A 16,916-nucleotide genomic window follows, 5' to 3' on the forward strand; every position below is an offset into this window, starting at 1 on the left:
GTCAAATGTGAATACTATGCTTAGTGTGTCTTGGCTTTAGGAATTGGATAAATCTTAATAAATGCCCCATCTGTGTGTACAATTGGGAAATTGTGTTCTGAAATATTTTGCCACAGCATGATGTTAGCCTGTACTTAGCAGAAGGAGATAAACATCGGTATACAGGTGCATATATCCAGCAATGCAAAGCTGTTGGCAGTATGCTGAAAATTAACTTGCTTTTAGTTTATTCCATTCCTGATTTAGTACGACGAGAATAAAAATAGCCCTTTGCTGTAACACAGCTTGGGCTAACAAGTGAGCATTTTTCTTCATAGGCTGTAAGAGGGCACATTAGAACCAGCATATTTCATACAACTTGATTAAAAAGCTTGACAAACATACTTCAGGAAGGTTGTGAAGCCTCTGTACTTCCAGTAAAACACAGTTACCTCCTGGAGAGTTTGTAGGGACTGGGGCTGGGGAAATGTGCTGAATTGCCTAAAAAGGTCACAAAAGTGTTTTTCCTAGCTAAGATATTTTATAGCACAAATACACTGCTTTGTTAAATGAAAGAAGGGAATAGATCTACCTTTTATAACGAAAGTGTAACTGAAGGTGGTTGTAGCTGCTTGAACTACCTGCAGGCTGCTCTTCTGATGGCAAAGCTACCACATTTCCACAGAAAGGATTGGGACTGCCACTGAGAGCTTCCAGATAATCTTTGCCCTGAATTTCACTACTGTAGAGGTTTAACCCCAGATGGCAACTAAGTACCACCCAGCCCCTCATTCACTTCTAAGAAGGAAACTAATTCTATCCCAGCTGAAACCAGGATATACAGATAGGCATAATTCCCCACCCCCTCCCCAGAAAAGATAGATTCATTCTTCGCTATTATTGGTGCAGCCACCTGAATTTGTCAAGGCAAAAAAGTTGTAAGATGCTGCCAACAGCTACTTGGCTGCCATCCCAAAACAAGAATAGCCTGCATCCAAGTCTTGATGCCAAATCATGTAGGTTAACCTTTGCAACCCATCTCAAATCAGCATGCACTGTCTCCAGGGAACAAGTCTGGCCTATTTATAATAACGCTCTGCCTGTATTAGATAGCTTACATGCAAACTATGCAATTAATGCCTTTAGCAGTTGTTGCTGAGAAGCTTCCCCACTGTCAGGCAGTGTGAGAAACTCCTCTTGTAGACAGTAAATCCTTTTTTCACTTTAAGATTCTGCATGACTGAATCATTGCATATGTAAGTATCAGTAAGGTGTCTGTTGCTGAAATAGTGTCATGTGCAGGAACAAGTTACAGTAGATGTCTGTTCACTTTCATCTGACCTATGACATGAGTGGTAACCAGCAACATTTAAGTGTAAAACGTTGTGACCTGTGATCCAGGATGCCATGGGAGGACTGTAAACACTGCAAAGCATAGTGTAAACTGACTCCAGTTAAATTTCAGGTGCCATAGTTGAATGCTAGCACTTCTCCAAAAATCTGAACAATAAAGAAAAATCTTCTTGAGAGAAGAGTTGGTAAATGTTTGGTGTCCTGTGTTGTCGTGTAGCCCCCACCCCCCCCTTTCTACTTGATTTAATTAGGTGTGAGAAAGAGGCCTTTCTTTCCAGAAGAGAAAGAATTCTCTCCCCCTATAATGAAGTAGTATCACAAGGAACAGATTAAGGTTAGGGTTTTACTGTATGAAGTACTCCTCCTTTCTCATTTTGTGTCTTTGATCTATTCATCTGGATTATCTCCATCCAGGTTTAGATTAAAATTGTTGGCCTGCAGTTGGGTAGCAACATTACCTCCAGAACGCCTGCTTTTCACTAGATGTAACACTGAATGATTCACACCTCACGCTTTTTGTAAATGTGGCACCAGAAGAACACTGGTAGAAAAGATTCATGGGCTTTAGCCATTGGTACTGCTCCTTTAGATATTTTTTTTTTCCTGTAAAAATGAAATTCTCAAAACCCTCAGGCTAACATTATATTCTGTAAATAGTTTAATAATTTTTCAGTGTTTTTATAAACAAATATAATAGGATGACAAGCAACTACAAACAGAAATTTAAAGAAACAAGGCATGACAAGTTTTGACAAGGAAAAGCAGTACTGTCTTGTATCTTTAATGAAGCTTTTGTTTCTTTGGGTTTTTTTTAGGTACTTAAGAGAAAATGTAGTAAATTTATACACAGCAGACACAGTTGCTTGTGAGATGGGGGACTGCTTAAAATATGAGACAATATCTGACCTGAAGGCTTGAAAGCACTTCAATGGCAAGTCTTTAGAATTTAAAATTTGCTTTGAAAACTGTATGGAATGGAAGGGAAAACAAAGGCAATCTATCTCAATAGGTTTAGTGCAGATTATGCTGTAGTGGAGGCAGGATTAGTCACCTGCATGTCATAGGGTTCGTAAGAGGCAGCTCTGCAGAAAAATATTTTGAGGGTTTTTCCTGTTTTGTTACACACCATACATAGTATGATGCAGTATCATGCTGTTGATTGAGGTATAGACAACAACTGTTGTGGTTGTTAAAATATGGTGTTTGTAAGATATGTGAAAATGTTCTTTCACTTTGGTCAGTGCTGTAAGGCATTAGCTAGAGTCAGTATCCAGTTTGGGTGCAGCACTGTGTAAAAGCTGTGTGGGTAGGGAGAAGGAAAGAGAGAAAAAGAGAGAACTAGAAAACAACATGAACTTTTAGGGAAAGGCTAAAAGAGTTGGGTAGTTTAAAAAAGAAGCCGAGGAAATTCGGTCTTGAAATATTTGAAAACTATCTTCTTCTCTCATAGCTGTCTATAACACTTTAAGGGCAGTACTGATTGAAGTGTGGTCAAGAAACACACCCGACTTCTACACCTACTTTGCACCTACCTCTACAAAGTATATTTGGGTAAATTTATTTTGCTTGTAGGATTGATGTGACCAATACCAAAAATAAAAACAGTGTTGAGTAGGTAAGTTACTATATGATTTATAGGCTAGCATATAAATCCTCTATATGTGAGTGTAATTATACTGCAGTAACATGGAGAACTGTGTACTTTCAAGGAAACGTATTTATACTGTGGCTGTTTTCTCTGAGAATAATGTGAACTGCCTATTCAAAAGTTGTCACATCTTTGTTGTAAAGGCCTGTTACCTTACATGTCATCTTGCATATTGTTACATGAGATCAGCTTACCTTTTTTCTACAGTCCTTCAGTTTGAGAGTAATAACTGCTTAGATCCATGGGAAGGAGGAAGATAGGGAAGGGAAAGAAATAGGAATGAACCCTTCTGCCACTGAAGGTGCTATGTATGCTTATCTTAAAGCTTCAGTTACTTTAGATAAATGACGAAACACCATCCTTGTGGGTTAATTAAAAGTGTTGACAAAAGTGGCTATACCTATAAGGTCACTATTTGGAGACAAAATGAACAAAACGCTGGCAGGCTAGAAAGGAGAGCATTTACAGAGATCCTTGCTTTTGTAGCAGTCATTGTAAGGTGAAATCTCAAAACATGTAATAAGGTTTTTGCAGCAGTTTTTATCTAGTGTTGATGATAAACTCAGTTACTTTCCCAGTATTTGCTTTGCAGTTCAGAAGACTGAAATAAAAAAGTTGATTTTGATGATTAGGCAGTGTTTCTGAAAAACAGTTAATAGACTTCAGCAATAACAAATACTTCAATGATTATTTTATAAGGAAAAAAACCCTGTGTTTGTTGGAGCTGCTTTTCCTTTGTATGAATTTTTGGTATGGTCAGTGGAATTTACTTTTTTGCTGCCATGCTTTGTGTTTCAATTTTTTAAAAGTTTCTTTTTGTTTTGGCTGAGAACTGGTGGTTGTCTGATGGTAGACTTGGGTTTTCTATGCAGCAAAATGCCAGAAGCATCACAGCCTCACTTTGTCCCTTACTGTAATAATTTGGCATAAATATTATAAATGCTGTATTTACCTTCATTTTACAAGTTGGAAAAACACCGTTATAAATCACATGAATTTAGAAGGCAGTAACATCAGTTTGAGTGCAGGAGGAAAATATAACAGTACTAAACTGATTAAAAATTGAAATAACCAAGGCGGTTCTGGAACTACATATTGACAAATACATGCTTATGAAGATGAAATTGAACAGCAAGATGATGACTGATGACTTAAAATTCATGCTGTTTTACACCCAGTCAGTTGTGTTTGTTTTTTTTTTTTAATGTCGTATTTATCAGGTTACTGTAGGTAACAGTTAATTACTTAGTAGCCTTACTATCATCTTTCTCCGCATCCTTATTCTAATCCTGTCTTTATGTTGTGCCTGTCTGGAAAAAAAGAATGATTTCTGTGGGTGAAGGGCTTGCGTCTGGTCAAGTTTTTCAGTGCTGATACACAACTAGAGCCATCAAAGATGGTGGTTTCAGGGATGCTCTGTGTCACCAAACTGTAGACTTCTATCATTTAGTCAACTAAGTGGTGGTGATATCTTAACTTTGGATGACTGATCATGTTGGTAGACCAGAATGCATTGCTGTGTTCCTGCCAGGTATTGAGCAAAGCAGCCTTAAAAAAAATCCTGCCAAATAAAATCTTTAAGTATCAGTCACAAAATTGCATGCAGGTTCTTAAAAGTGGTTATATAACGCTTAAAACTTGTAGTTGTGACTGATTTTGGGGGAAAAACCAAATCAATATCAGTAACACAAAGACTCAGTTGCCTCCATTTATCTGTGTGGTAGTTTCTTACAGAACTGTTTCAGTATTGGAGGCATTATTGATTCTCAGCTCCTCCCCAAGTCATTAGTTGATGAAAATACATACTAAATTCCTGTACAGTAAATTACCACTTCATTAGCTGTGTTGTATATGCTCGGAGCTTGTCTTGGTTAATTCTTGTATGGCTTTTTATAGAAAGCTGAGCTCTGTAATCTGTCATGTAATCATCTTGCTTACACAGAGGCCACATACGTATCAACTGTTTGCTTTGTCTTATAAATGTTAGTAAATCAGGACAATAAATTACGAAAGAAATGTAATATTTGAAGGGAAACACCTTGAACCTATGACTACACTTCATGCTCTCAGAAGGGTGGAACGTGTACCACATAGAGTATTAGATGTATTCTGAACAGGGATTTGGTATCTTTATCTCTTTTTACCAGTGTTAGCAACTGACTTTACATTTATGTAAGAATTACATTAAGAGAAATTTAAAATGTGTATGTTAATTATTTGCTAAAGAATTACCAAATCAATTCATAGAAGCTAAATAGCTTTTGCTCTGAGGTATGAAAGAACACAGGACCTGAAGGGTCTAGAACAACATCTGTGAAATTATGCCATAATTCCAGTTGAAATTAAAACTATGGAATTAAAAGTAAAAATACTTACGTTGTGTTTATATACATTTATATGTAAAAATATAAGTAAAATGCATTAATTGAAGGCAGAAAGACTTTAGGTTGTTTAAGCCTTTATATTTGCATATTAAAATGCAGTGTTCAGGTGTAGTTGCAAATTGGGTTGAGTTCCTGAAATAATAGAAATGTTGATTGAATGACATCCCTGAAAGTCACCTTAATGAAAGCTTTTGGTTCAGCAAGGACTCTAGATCAGGTCAGCTGTAGCTTTGCCTAGCGGTGTCTTGAAGTCCAAGGATGAAGGTTCAGCAGCCATTTTGGGTTTTGTGTGCTGCACTGCGTGACCTGTGGTGGAGGTCTGCGTTAAAAATTAAATGTAAGTTTCAGCTTTTATAATGAAATTTATGTACGGCCGCACTGTTACTTAGTAATTCTGATTCAATTTGCATTGTTTTATAATGTTGTGTCTTACGTTGTTTTGAAAAAAGATTCTGATATTCTTGGTGTGTTTTAGACTGCTACTGAGTCATGAGTTAGTGCCAAGAAAATAATCACATGACTGCATATTTTTCGTGAATGATAACTGTGTTAGAGCTCAGGACTCAGCAGGTTACATTATGGTTATTTTTTTCTCCTTCCAAAGTACTTTGTGTTTATTAATGTTGAAGTTCACCTGACTTCTTATCCTATGGTCACAAAGGGCAGTGAGCTTTAGATTTTGGTGTCATCTAGAACTATGTATAATCATCACCAGTTGCCACTTTGCTAACCAGTGCTTTGTCTTAACATTTGTGGTAGGCAGTGCAGACCATTGGAATATATCTACTGTTAACTAATCCTCTGGAAGAGGGGTTGTATTCATACTCTTCCTTTCCCATGTTTTAGTATATGAGAAGAGATTATTCTTTCTACTTGTGCCTTAACGATTTATTTTCTTTAAGAACTTTTGGTGAAGGATCTTGCCAAAGCTCTTCTAGCAAGTCTGTCCACCCCTTCCTCCCCACTCTGCTAATTTTATTCAGCTTTCAGAGAAGTCTAATACCTGTGGGTGGGACATCTATCTGCCAGAAGTATCATCATCACCTGAAAGCTCACAGGGTTCTCATGAGCCTACAGATCCAAGTCTCTGTTACAGTTTATATGAGTTTGATCATAAGGGTCTATGTAAGTCCTAGGATTTCACATGATTGCTACTTTTAAAAATACTGTGTGATGTTTTACTGCTTTCCATTCTTCTGATAGAGGTGTTGGTTTAAAGCATGTCAGTAGTCTTGTATTTTGGGTGTTGTAGAGCTCTTGGATGCATACTTGCTGGTCCTTGTGGGTTTTGTTCTCATTGCTGTATTTATTCTAGACCTTTTATACGGTAATACCAGTTTGAGAAACTTGCTTAGCTACATATTTCAGCAATAGCTTTAGTTTGGAAACCTTCTGAATCTCTGTTGTAGATACTTAGTTTAGAAATAATTTAAAAAAAGAGCTTACATACTGCAGCTTTTTCTTTCTTTATCAGTACTTTGTATCTCAGTCATATATCAGCCTTGTCATCTATCAGGTTTCTTAAATTGATTCTCCAGAATAATTTTTGTGAGTCTGTCTTTTGACTTTTTTTTTGGTTTGTATAATTAACCTCTCTTTTTCCTTTGAAGCATGTCCATTAATCTGAGGGTTTAAATACCAAATTTACTACCCTTTACTGTTACGCTTAAGCCATCAGTAGTAATGGTCTTGGAATAAGGTTCTCTGGGAAGTCACAAAACCATAACCTTTTTCTTAATGAAATAGTAATTCCTCACAGTTTAAAAAATATTTTTTATAGTATCTTAAGCCTGTTTTTGCTGAGATTTTGGCTGTTTTCTTGAACTTGATAGCAACTCATTCTGTCAATAAGATTCTATATATTAACTACAACATGGTGAAGCAAGAGCTATATATGTTTCTAATTTTCATAATAAAAAGATGGTATGCAGCCAATGAAGCAGAATAAAGTTCTCTGTTTGACTCAGACACTCCTACTCTTACATTCATGGTTGTAAAGTAAATGATTCCTGTGTTTGCATTTCAATGTGATTGATGGTTACCCCTGAGTTACGGAACTTGGTTGTTTACTGACAGTAGAGGAAGTTATGCTCTGTCTCTCCTGTGTTCATGCAGGACTGAAGAAGTGGAAATACAGTCACGGGTGAGACAGGCAAAAGTTCCTTCTAGACTGATGCTAAGCAGCTGCTGGTTGCAATCTTTTGGAAAATTCTGTTCTCTTTAATCTTTTCATCCACTTCATTCCCTACTTGCTAACAAGTGCTTCAGATTTTGATATCTTCAGTATGAAAGAATACATATTTTGTTAGCTAATCTTTGAATATATGCCACCTGTCAAAGTATTTATCAGTAGCTTTTGCAGTTGTTTTAAAGTTGAAAATAGATTGGCTGTTTACTTCTGTAAGCCTGGAGGGTAGTTACCTTTGTCTATACTTACAGTGCTGCTAATGCAATTTAAAAGTATATCACAAATAATACTCTAAAAGTGCAGCTGTACAATTTATTAAAATCTACCACATGCAGATCTGACAACTTAATTTGTAGCTTTTATCCTGTCCTTCAGTGATTTCTTACCCTGTTTACAGATGCCAATGAAAAGACATGAGCATTACAGCATTCGGTGAAGGCCATCTAATTTGAGCTTTTCGAAAGCATAATGAAGTAAATCCACAGCTGCGCAGCCCTTTCAGAGAGTACCCTGCTTAGTAGTTTCTCGTCTATTCTCGTCTATTCTCGTCTATCCTCCACATGCATTTTTCCCTTTCCCAGTCACTTGCTTGGAGAAGAATGGTGAGTGTCCTCAAACCAGCCTCTTGTAGTACTGTGTGATGAGACATTATCTAATTTTTAAGATTCCTGACTCTTGTTCAGGGTGTTACAAGTGATTATTTGATGTTCTTCTGTTGGGAACTGAGATTGTAAGTGGACGTTGATTCTGGTTTTTAGTTTTGCTTACACAGTTTAGATAAAGCATTTGGTGACTGAAATATATTGCATTTGGGAAGGAGCAAGCATAGAGTGAGATTTTTGATGGTCGCATTATTGGAGATAGGTAACTTGGCTGTTAAAGGTATTAAAAGTTTTATGTTTGGTTCAAGCAGAAAATTTTCTGTTTTTCTGTTGCAAAATGCTTGTGAAAGATGTGCTGACAGTCTCATAATATAGTTGTATACATTTTTGCGTTTAAAAAAAATTGCATTCCCAGCAATAGGATTCTTGTAGAAGAAAACGATTTGAAAAAGCATATGTCACATTACATGTCACACTATGGGAGGTACTACAGCAACAATTGATGTAAGTGTTAAAATGTCTTAAAATGCATGTTCTCTGTGTAAGAACTTCATGAAGAATATGCTGAAAACTTGCTGTTAGTAGTTAATTTTTGGAACAGAGTAATTTCACGGAGGGTGGTGGGTGGGAAATACATGTGCCAGTAATCAAAGAGAACAATGGTGTGGGGGTATATGTAAGTGTGAGAGAGAACGACGGACTGTCAGGCTAACCTAATAATAGACTTATACTTCTGTTTGCATGTCAAACATGCTAAAGAATAACTCTAAAACTCTAAGTGGTTAGTCAGGCTTTTGTATAAAAATAGTCCTTGTTTTTTTTGGAATGGATGAGAAGCTGGATTAGTAAAGGTGACTAAAAAATCATGACACAAATACAGGCTTTGAAGCACTTGAAGTATTGCAGGGAGTGCCGGGGTGCCATCTGTCTTTGGTAACCCCTAGCAGAAATCTCCTTACCACCAAATCCTGTCTTAGGACCTACTGACCCAGGTACAAGACAGCTCTCCAGTCCCATATTATTGTAGGAGAGGGGAAAACCGCTGCTTGTTAGGGAGAGCAGTGATGTCCTGACCCTTTGCCTCTCAGTTGTTGGTAGGAGGTGAAGGAACTGGCTCTGCAACAAGATCAGGTAGGCTGGGTGGGGAGCACAGGGTTCGTGAAGGAAAAGTGCAGTCAGTGCTTGCATCGGGCCTTGCTGTCTGATGCTGGACTAGTATAGTTTCTGCTGTTCTTCTGTGAAAAAAATTCTGTGGTGGTCAGTATTGCATGTGTTTCATAGAGTCATTCAGGTTGGAAAACATCTTTGAGATTGTCAGGTTCAGTCATTAACCCAGGACTGGCATGTTCATCACTAAACTGTGTCCCTAAGCACCGCATCTTGGCATTTTTTAAATGCCTCCAGGGAAGGTGATTCTACCACCTTCCTGGGTGGCCCGTTCCAATGCTTGACTGCCCTTTTAAGTGAAGAAATTGTTCCTAATATCCAACCTAAGCCTTAACTTGGGGCTGTTTCCTCTTGTCCTGTCACTTGTTGTGCAGGAGATCTGCCCCCACCTGCCTAAAACGTCCTTTCAGTTAGTTGTAGAAAGCAGTAAGATCCCCCCTGAGTCTCCTCCAGACTAAACAACCCTAGTTTCCTCAGCCGCTCCTTATAAGACTTGTGCTCCACATCTTTCACCAGCTTCGTTGCCCTTCTCTGAACAGACTCCAGCACCTCAGTGCCCCTTCCTAAGTGAAGGCCCCAAAACTGAACACAGTATTCGTGGTGCAGCCTCAGCAGTGCCCAGTATAGTGGGACAATCATTTCCCTAGTCCTGCTGGCCACACTGTTTGTGATACAAGCCGGGATGCTGTTGGCCCTCCTGGCCACCTGGGCACACTGCTGGGTCATATTCAGCTGGCTGTCAACCAACACACCCAGGTCCTTTTCCTCCAGGCAGCTTTCCAGCCACTCTTCTTCAAGCCTGTAGTGTTGTGTGGGGTTGCTGTGACCCAGGTGCAGGACCCAGCACTTCTCCTTGTTGAACCTCATACAATTGGCCTCAGCCCATCAATCCAGCCTGTCCAGGTCCCTACCCAGAGCCTTCCTGCCCTCAAACAGATCAGCAGTCGTCCCGTCCCCCGCCCCCCCCCCCCCCCTTGCTGCTGTCTGCAAACGTACTGAAGGTGTATTCAATCCCCTCATCCAGGTTGTCGATAGAGACAGTAAACGGGACTGGCCCCAATACCGAGCCCTGGGGAACACCGCTTGTGAGCTGGATGTTACTCCATTTAGTACCACTCTTTGGGCTTGGCCATCCAGCCATTTTTTACCCAGCATGGATTACAACTGTCCAAGCCACAAGCAGCCAGTTTCTCCAGGAGAATGCTGTGGGGGATGGTGTCAAAGGCTTTTACCTTTGCTTTTTTTTACCCAGATACACACCATCCACAGACTGACCCTCATCCACTAGGCAGGTTGTCTTGTCAAAGAAGGACATTAGGTTCATCAGGCAGGACCTGCCTTTCACAAACCCATGCTGGCTGGACTAAATGCAGTTTAGGACTGTAACGCTCCTAAATTATTGGTCTTTATCCCATTCCTACTGAAAGATTCAGGTAGAAGTAACTTAGGGAAAAAGCTAATGCATTGGTTTTGCTTAAAGCACTGCACTTTTTTTTTGTTGTTTTAAAAAAACCCTTTTCCTTGGCTCTGAGCATTTGCTGTGCTTTCCTTAGGTCATGATTTCACTGATAGAATAGATTTTACAACTAGATAATTAACTCATGGTTGCCTCCAGACCTTTAAAAAAAGAGGTGGGGCAATAATGACAGATGTTCTGTTTTTACTATGTAATGTGAAAAAAAGCCCAACTCGCCCTTTTATTGTTTCGTTCTGAAAATAGGGAGGCTCTCTTAGCTGGTGTTTTTATTGAAAGTCAAGTGTCATAGACATCTGAGAGAGGTTTAGGCCTTAAATTTTGTCAGCTAAACCTGTGAGAATGTGAGTTTGGGAATGGATATTTTATGAATTCTTTTCTGGGATTTCAGCTTGACCTGGGTTGGAGACTGAACTTAAAGAAGTGGTTTATCCCTAGGAGTGGAAAGTTAAGTAGCTGTGGTGGGATGCAAGGTTAATTGCCTGGGCAATTGTGTATTGTAGTGTCTGTGCATCAGTTTTAGGAATGTCAGTAATATTTTTAAAGATGGACTTAAGTATCTTGGTGTCTGTTCATCTAAATGCTTACCTAGTTACAACCAAATTTATGTAATTCTCAGTATTCCTTCTGCATGGTGCAAATAAGCTTTTGCTAGCATAATTCCACTTAAAACTTAGTGAGTTTTTAATAATGATATAATTATCTTAATATTTTAGTATTGCATCTTTAAGGAGTGACATAGGAAAACAGTTTAGTAATCTAATAAGGCAATTATAAAACTGGTTTGACTGTACTAGAAGGAATGGATACGGATGATTCACTATCAAAATTTGAGGCTGCATGAAGGCATCTTCTAGGTCAAGTTTTATTTGAAACTCTTCTTGAACATCTGGATGATGGAGCATGAAGTACTAAGGTTAAACACCAGAAAAAACTCCTTAGGAATGCAAAGCTGTGAGTGCTCAGGGACAGAATTCAGAGTGCTGTTGATGAATTGGAGAAGCAATAGGACAAAACTGCACTTGGATAGCAATAATCATTGGTGTAAGTACAAGATACAGGGAAAGATATACCAGATGTACAAGTTACAGCGCAAGGTGTACAAGGCATAGGAAGTAAGTCTTCAAATGTGATTGCAAAAATGAAAGGCACACTCACTTCTCCACAGCTGTGGAGAAAACAGGAGGCAACGGAAGCTAATGTAGTGAGGTTAGATATTAAGAAAAACACCACTTTTCTGTATGTGAGAATATTAATAGCAAAATTGCCAAGAATGCCTCTGAATCTACATTTGTCATTCCTTACAGATGTTTGCTTTGCATATAAAGGAGCAGTTGGCCCTGATTTTGGCAGGTCTTTTGAATCTTTCTAAAATCTTCTCTATTCTTTTTACCCTTAAGTATTTTTTATATATGGTAGTTTGTATAATACTACATTATTCTTGAAATGAAAAGCTCAGAAGTTGGAGGGAACGGTTTCAGGTGCGTTCCCAGTATTGTTACGCAGCTTATAGGGTGTGAAGAAACCTTCTTTAAAACCTGATTTTCATATCTAGCATAATAGTATTTTAAAATGTGTTGGTTTTTTTTAAACAACTCTGATGATAGCCCCTCAATAAAATTTGTAACACTGCAGCGTAATTTCTCTATACAACTGAAATTCAGCAGAACGTTTTGAAACCCTGTTAAGAGAACTCCCGAAGAGCCAATATAGGAGCTGCTGTTCTATTATGGAACAATACTGGCACCCAGTGGTAGCCTCCTACTACTGCATTCTTTGACGTTGCACTCTGCGTTATTGCTAAAACTGTTCTTCTTTTGTGGTGTCACCAAGTATGAGAAACTTGAACGCTCTCTGCAATTTTTTTTTCCTTTTAAAACTTTGTCTTTTGTATGACGGGATTGTATAGAAATGTGTGTGACTGGTGAGGTAAAGGAAGGAACGTTCTGATTTCTGTATACACATGTTGAAAATAGCTATATAAAATGTGCTATAAAACTTCTACACTGTTCCATGTGGCTGGCACAGAATTAAAAACAGTAGAGTTAGTTCAGTTTGTTTTTTCTGCTAATATCACAATTATCCTGTGAAGAGCTGTGAATCTGAAATAGTAAATTTTATAAGAAGGTTTATTAATATTAATTTTCCTTATTTATTTCTTTCCTTAAACAAAGCTTTTCCTTAAAAGAAATATTAATTGTAGAGACGATAGGAGAAAATTACAGAGTATTTCTAGAAAAGTTAATGTGGGATAGAAAAAGGATGGAAGATTGAGAGTTTGTGTTTGTGCATGAACTGTTAGTTACAAATAGAGAAAACAAGTTTTTCAACAAAGTTGGTTGTGAAAAATAAATATTATTAGGCAAGTTGTTTACCTGGTAGGTTTGATTCTAGAATAAAGTTAGTTTAAATGTTTTAAAGTGTGTGTGTGTGTGTGTACATGTGCATGTTTGTCTGCAGATGAAGTATTTGATCCAGCAGTACAGAACAGACAAGCACCACATCTTCCTTCGATAGGGTCAATTCAGTCAGTGTTTCAGACATAGGTGGTAATAATGTATCGGTACAGCAGTCTGTCTGTGTGGGCCGTGTCAGGCCTAATCTGTTCTTGATGAAGTAAAGTAGAAGATAAAATGAGGGAAGTAGAGAGGTGCAGGTGAAATTGGTACTAGAGAGTTACAGCCTTTAGCAATGGGAAATACCAAAAAGGAGAATGTGCATACCTAGAATGTGCCAGAGGGGGTTATTAAATTGCTATCATACTTGGTATCAAGGAGCAGTGGGCAAACAGCTCCCCTGTCATTGATGTAGTATGTTTTTCTGTGTATTACAAAGGAAGAATTACTGTAATCTGTTTTTCATAGAAGCTTATTCAGAACATGTTGACAGAAAAATTGCAGATCTGGATTTTTATGTGAATTGTTCACATAAAAATGCTGATTCATTACTAATGGCTTTGTTTTAATGCTTACTTTGAAGGTAAGAAACTAGGTACTTTCTAAGAGACATACTTCTGACAAAAGCTGTTGCTAAGAGGATTGTACTGCTACATGTCTCAGACAAGTGGAGCTGGGGGGGGAATAGGTGAGAGATACCTCAGGTTTCAGCAAGCATAACGTGGAAGAATTGCAGTAGAAACACTTTTTTTCCCCCCCTCTCCTCTGGTCTCCCCTCTCGATAGAATGCTCCACAAATAACCATCTCAACCATTTGCAGCAGCTTTGTGCTTATTTGGTTGTGAACTAATGTGGTTTTTTTTGTTTGTTTTTGTTTTTTTTAATTGTATTAATGTTCTAAGGTCACAAAATCCCTCAGTGACTCATGCAGCATTACTTGCTTTAATTGCTTTGAAATAAATCTAATTGTCTGCATTATCTCAATTTATAGCTTTTGAGATTGTTCTAAAACAACATGCGTGCAACAAAGAAGTTTAGTGAGTACTTTTTTTTTCTTGGAAACCAAAGGTGCTTGCAGTGTATGTTGCTGTAGTTACCAATCCTCCGTGTGGTTTTGTGTGTGTGTGTGTGTGTTAATGTTTTTTTGTGTGGTGGCTTTAAACTTTTTTCAAAAAAAAATCTAAAAAAATATACACCTCTCTTCAGGATGCTTAAGATTTTGGTGGATAGAGCCAAAAATTAAGCTGCCAGTTGGAACACAGTTGTCCCCTTTTTAAGTCTTTCTGACTCATCTTCCGGGGTAGTAGTATCTGCATTTTGTTAAGGAAATAATTTGTTTTGCTGCTATCAGTGTAAGGTATCAGTGGTCAGCTAGTGGCTGTCCTTTGACAGCTTTGTGGAGCTTGGCTGCTTCTCACTCTGTGCTTCTCACCATTTATTTTACTATTTATTTGTTTGCTCCTTCACCTTAAGCAGAAGTGCATATTTCTGATATGTTTGTGTACTGGAAGGACAAAGGGAAATATTTATTGACTGTGGCAGCAGTGTTTCTGTGCCAGGTTGTTCCCCGTGCCCCCTTACCCCTTAAAAGAAGTATGGAGAGCAAGAACTGATGAGGACACTGCTTGTACAGTACGACCAGGGTACCTCTTGGGGATGGGGAACTCATGAGCTGCATCCAGCAGTGTGCTCTGGTTTGTGGGTGGTTTAGGATTGCTTCCTACCCCTTGGCAATAGGAAATATGTTGGATTAATGTAATAGGATCACAGTGTGGTTCACCTTTCATTATCTAAGGTTGTGATAGGTCATGTTATTTTGCGAAATGGATAGAACGGGTAATGTAGATGTGAGGTACTTAAATGAATGTAATAGAGACACAGCTGCAGGGCTGTTCTCTTTGATTCTGGAGGAGGTTTTTCCTGTCTTTGGTTTTGTTCAGGGTCAGAATTTTTTTCTGTCGTCTAATACAGAGAACAGAAAGATTGAGTGGCTGTAAAGGTCCTACCTTCAGCATATCACATGCCCTTATTAAGAGCAGATAGAAAAGGGGTCTCTTTCCTTTAATTTCTAATTCAATGATCTGTATGTTGTGGGGGGGAAGGATCATGCCAGATGAAAAGTTATTTGTGCTTGTTGTAACTCCCTCTCCATACTTAGAGATACACATGTAAGTTTTTCTGTATAAATAAACTTACAATAAAACAAATTCCTAAAAATACTATTCCCCCCCTCCAAGTAATTTGTGGGCCTGTAGCAGGAAATACTAAAAACTAAAATTTAGGTAGGTCTAGTAGGAGAGACTGTACAGACAGTGAGGAGAAAATAATTTATTTTAAATTAGAACTTTCTGTAAGGTTGTAAAGAAAATGTAAACATGTTTTGAGTACTCATTGCTTTATAGTCTGTGTAAGAAAGTTATTAGGGCAAAATGGAAAAGACTGACTTGATGTAGACTAGCTCCAAGATTCTATTAAAAGAGAGCTCTGTACTGTGGCTAATTCTGTTGTGCAATGTTTTCTGGTTGTGGTTTGTTTCCCCACCAATTCCTGATGAAATCTGCACTCTTATGTCCTGTTGCACAGAAGCAACACCTGACATGCTACTGGAAGGTTCTGTTAATGTCCATTTTTTTCTCTGAAGTTCTTCAGCATAATTTTTCTGACATAGTTGTTGATCTTTTTTACCGAAAATAATTCTAATCCTGTTCTTATGCATTCAAGTAATTTATGCTTTCATGTAACAAGTATCTATAAAAACCAAACCAACCAACCCCAAACTATAAAATATCCCACCCACTTTGATGTTCACAGATTTTGCTTTTTTGAAGACTGTTTAAATAACCATATTAATCGATCTTCTGCTGAAAACCTTTAGTGTTTGTTCAAATCAAACTAACAGATGTCCCCAATGGCATTTCATGATTGGTGCCTCTGTTACATTGGCAGGGATTTCTGTCAGGTGGGCAATGTTTCTGCTAAGCGTTGTTGTTTAAATTGGCACAAAGTCAGAAGTGAATAGTCTTTTCCAGTGGGTTTTTTTTTATCCTTCTGTCTCAAAAAAAACCCTCCAAAGTAATGAGAAAAACAAACCAGAAAGTTTTTTTTAAATATAAATTTATATGTAAGTTATAAACTGAAAATTTTGACTAAAGTAGAGTGGGATTTTGACAGCTGTGATTCAGTCTTCACTTTGAAGTGAGAAAGTAAAAACATGACTCAGAAGTGAATTTAGTGGCAGCAGAATTGATCTTGTCCTATATAGGGAAAACTTAATTTTAGGTCAGATTCTTGTTTATTCATTCTTTAAAAACATTTTTTTCTTGCTGCAGAACAGTATTTGTTACATCTAAATACCAGGCTAAGTAACTGTAAGAGAAGTGCAATCCCTTTAGCTTCAGTAGAATTGAAGAATGACTCAATTTACGTTGGGAGCAGAAGAGAAATCTTTCCATGACTTGCCTGACAGTCTAAAACTTAGCTTATGGATTTTGTACTGCCCCTAACCCCTGGTGTGGGACTTGTCTTCAATTTTATGCTGAAGATGACAAAAAGTTAACTTGTGGAGCTACGATGCTGCTCTTTCTAGGAGGTCTGTTGGTGTAATTAAACCACAGTTGAAGCCTTAGAGTAGGATAGTGCCTGTTGAATGTATCTGTTCTACTTTTCTCTGGCACAGCGTGGGAATGCTGTTCTGCTTTACCTTCCTACTCTAGCTAACAAGATCT

The 16,916-nt window shown here is 38.1% G+C and overlaps 1 protein-coding gene across 4 annotated transcripts in view; it reads left to right on the forward strand.

Moving 5' to 3' along the window:
* The window catches only part of TDRD3 (tudor domain containing 3), a 109,069-nt gene that overhangs the window by 25,748 nt on the left and 66,405 nt on the right, over positions 1–16,916 (forward strand). The window lies entirely within an intron of this gene.

Source organism: Falco biarmicus, chromosome 2, assembly GCF_023638135.1.
Source record: "Falco biarmicus isolate bFalBia1 chromosome 2, bFalBia1.pri, whole genome shotgun sequence".
Classification (NCBI taxonomy): domain Eukaryota; kingdom Metazoa; phylum Chordata; class Aves; order Falconiformes; family Falconidae; genus Falco; species Falco biarmicus.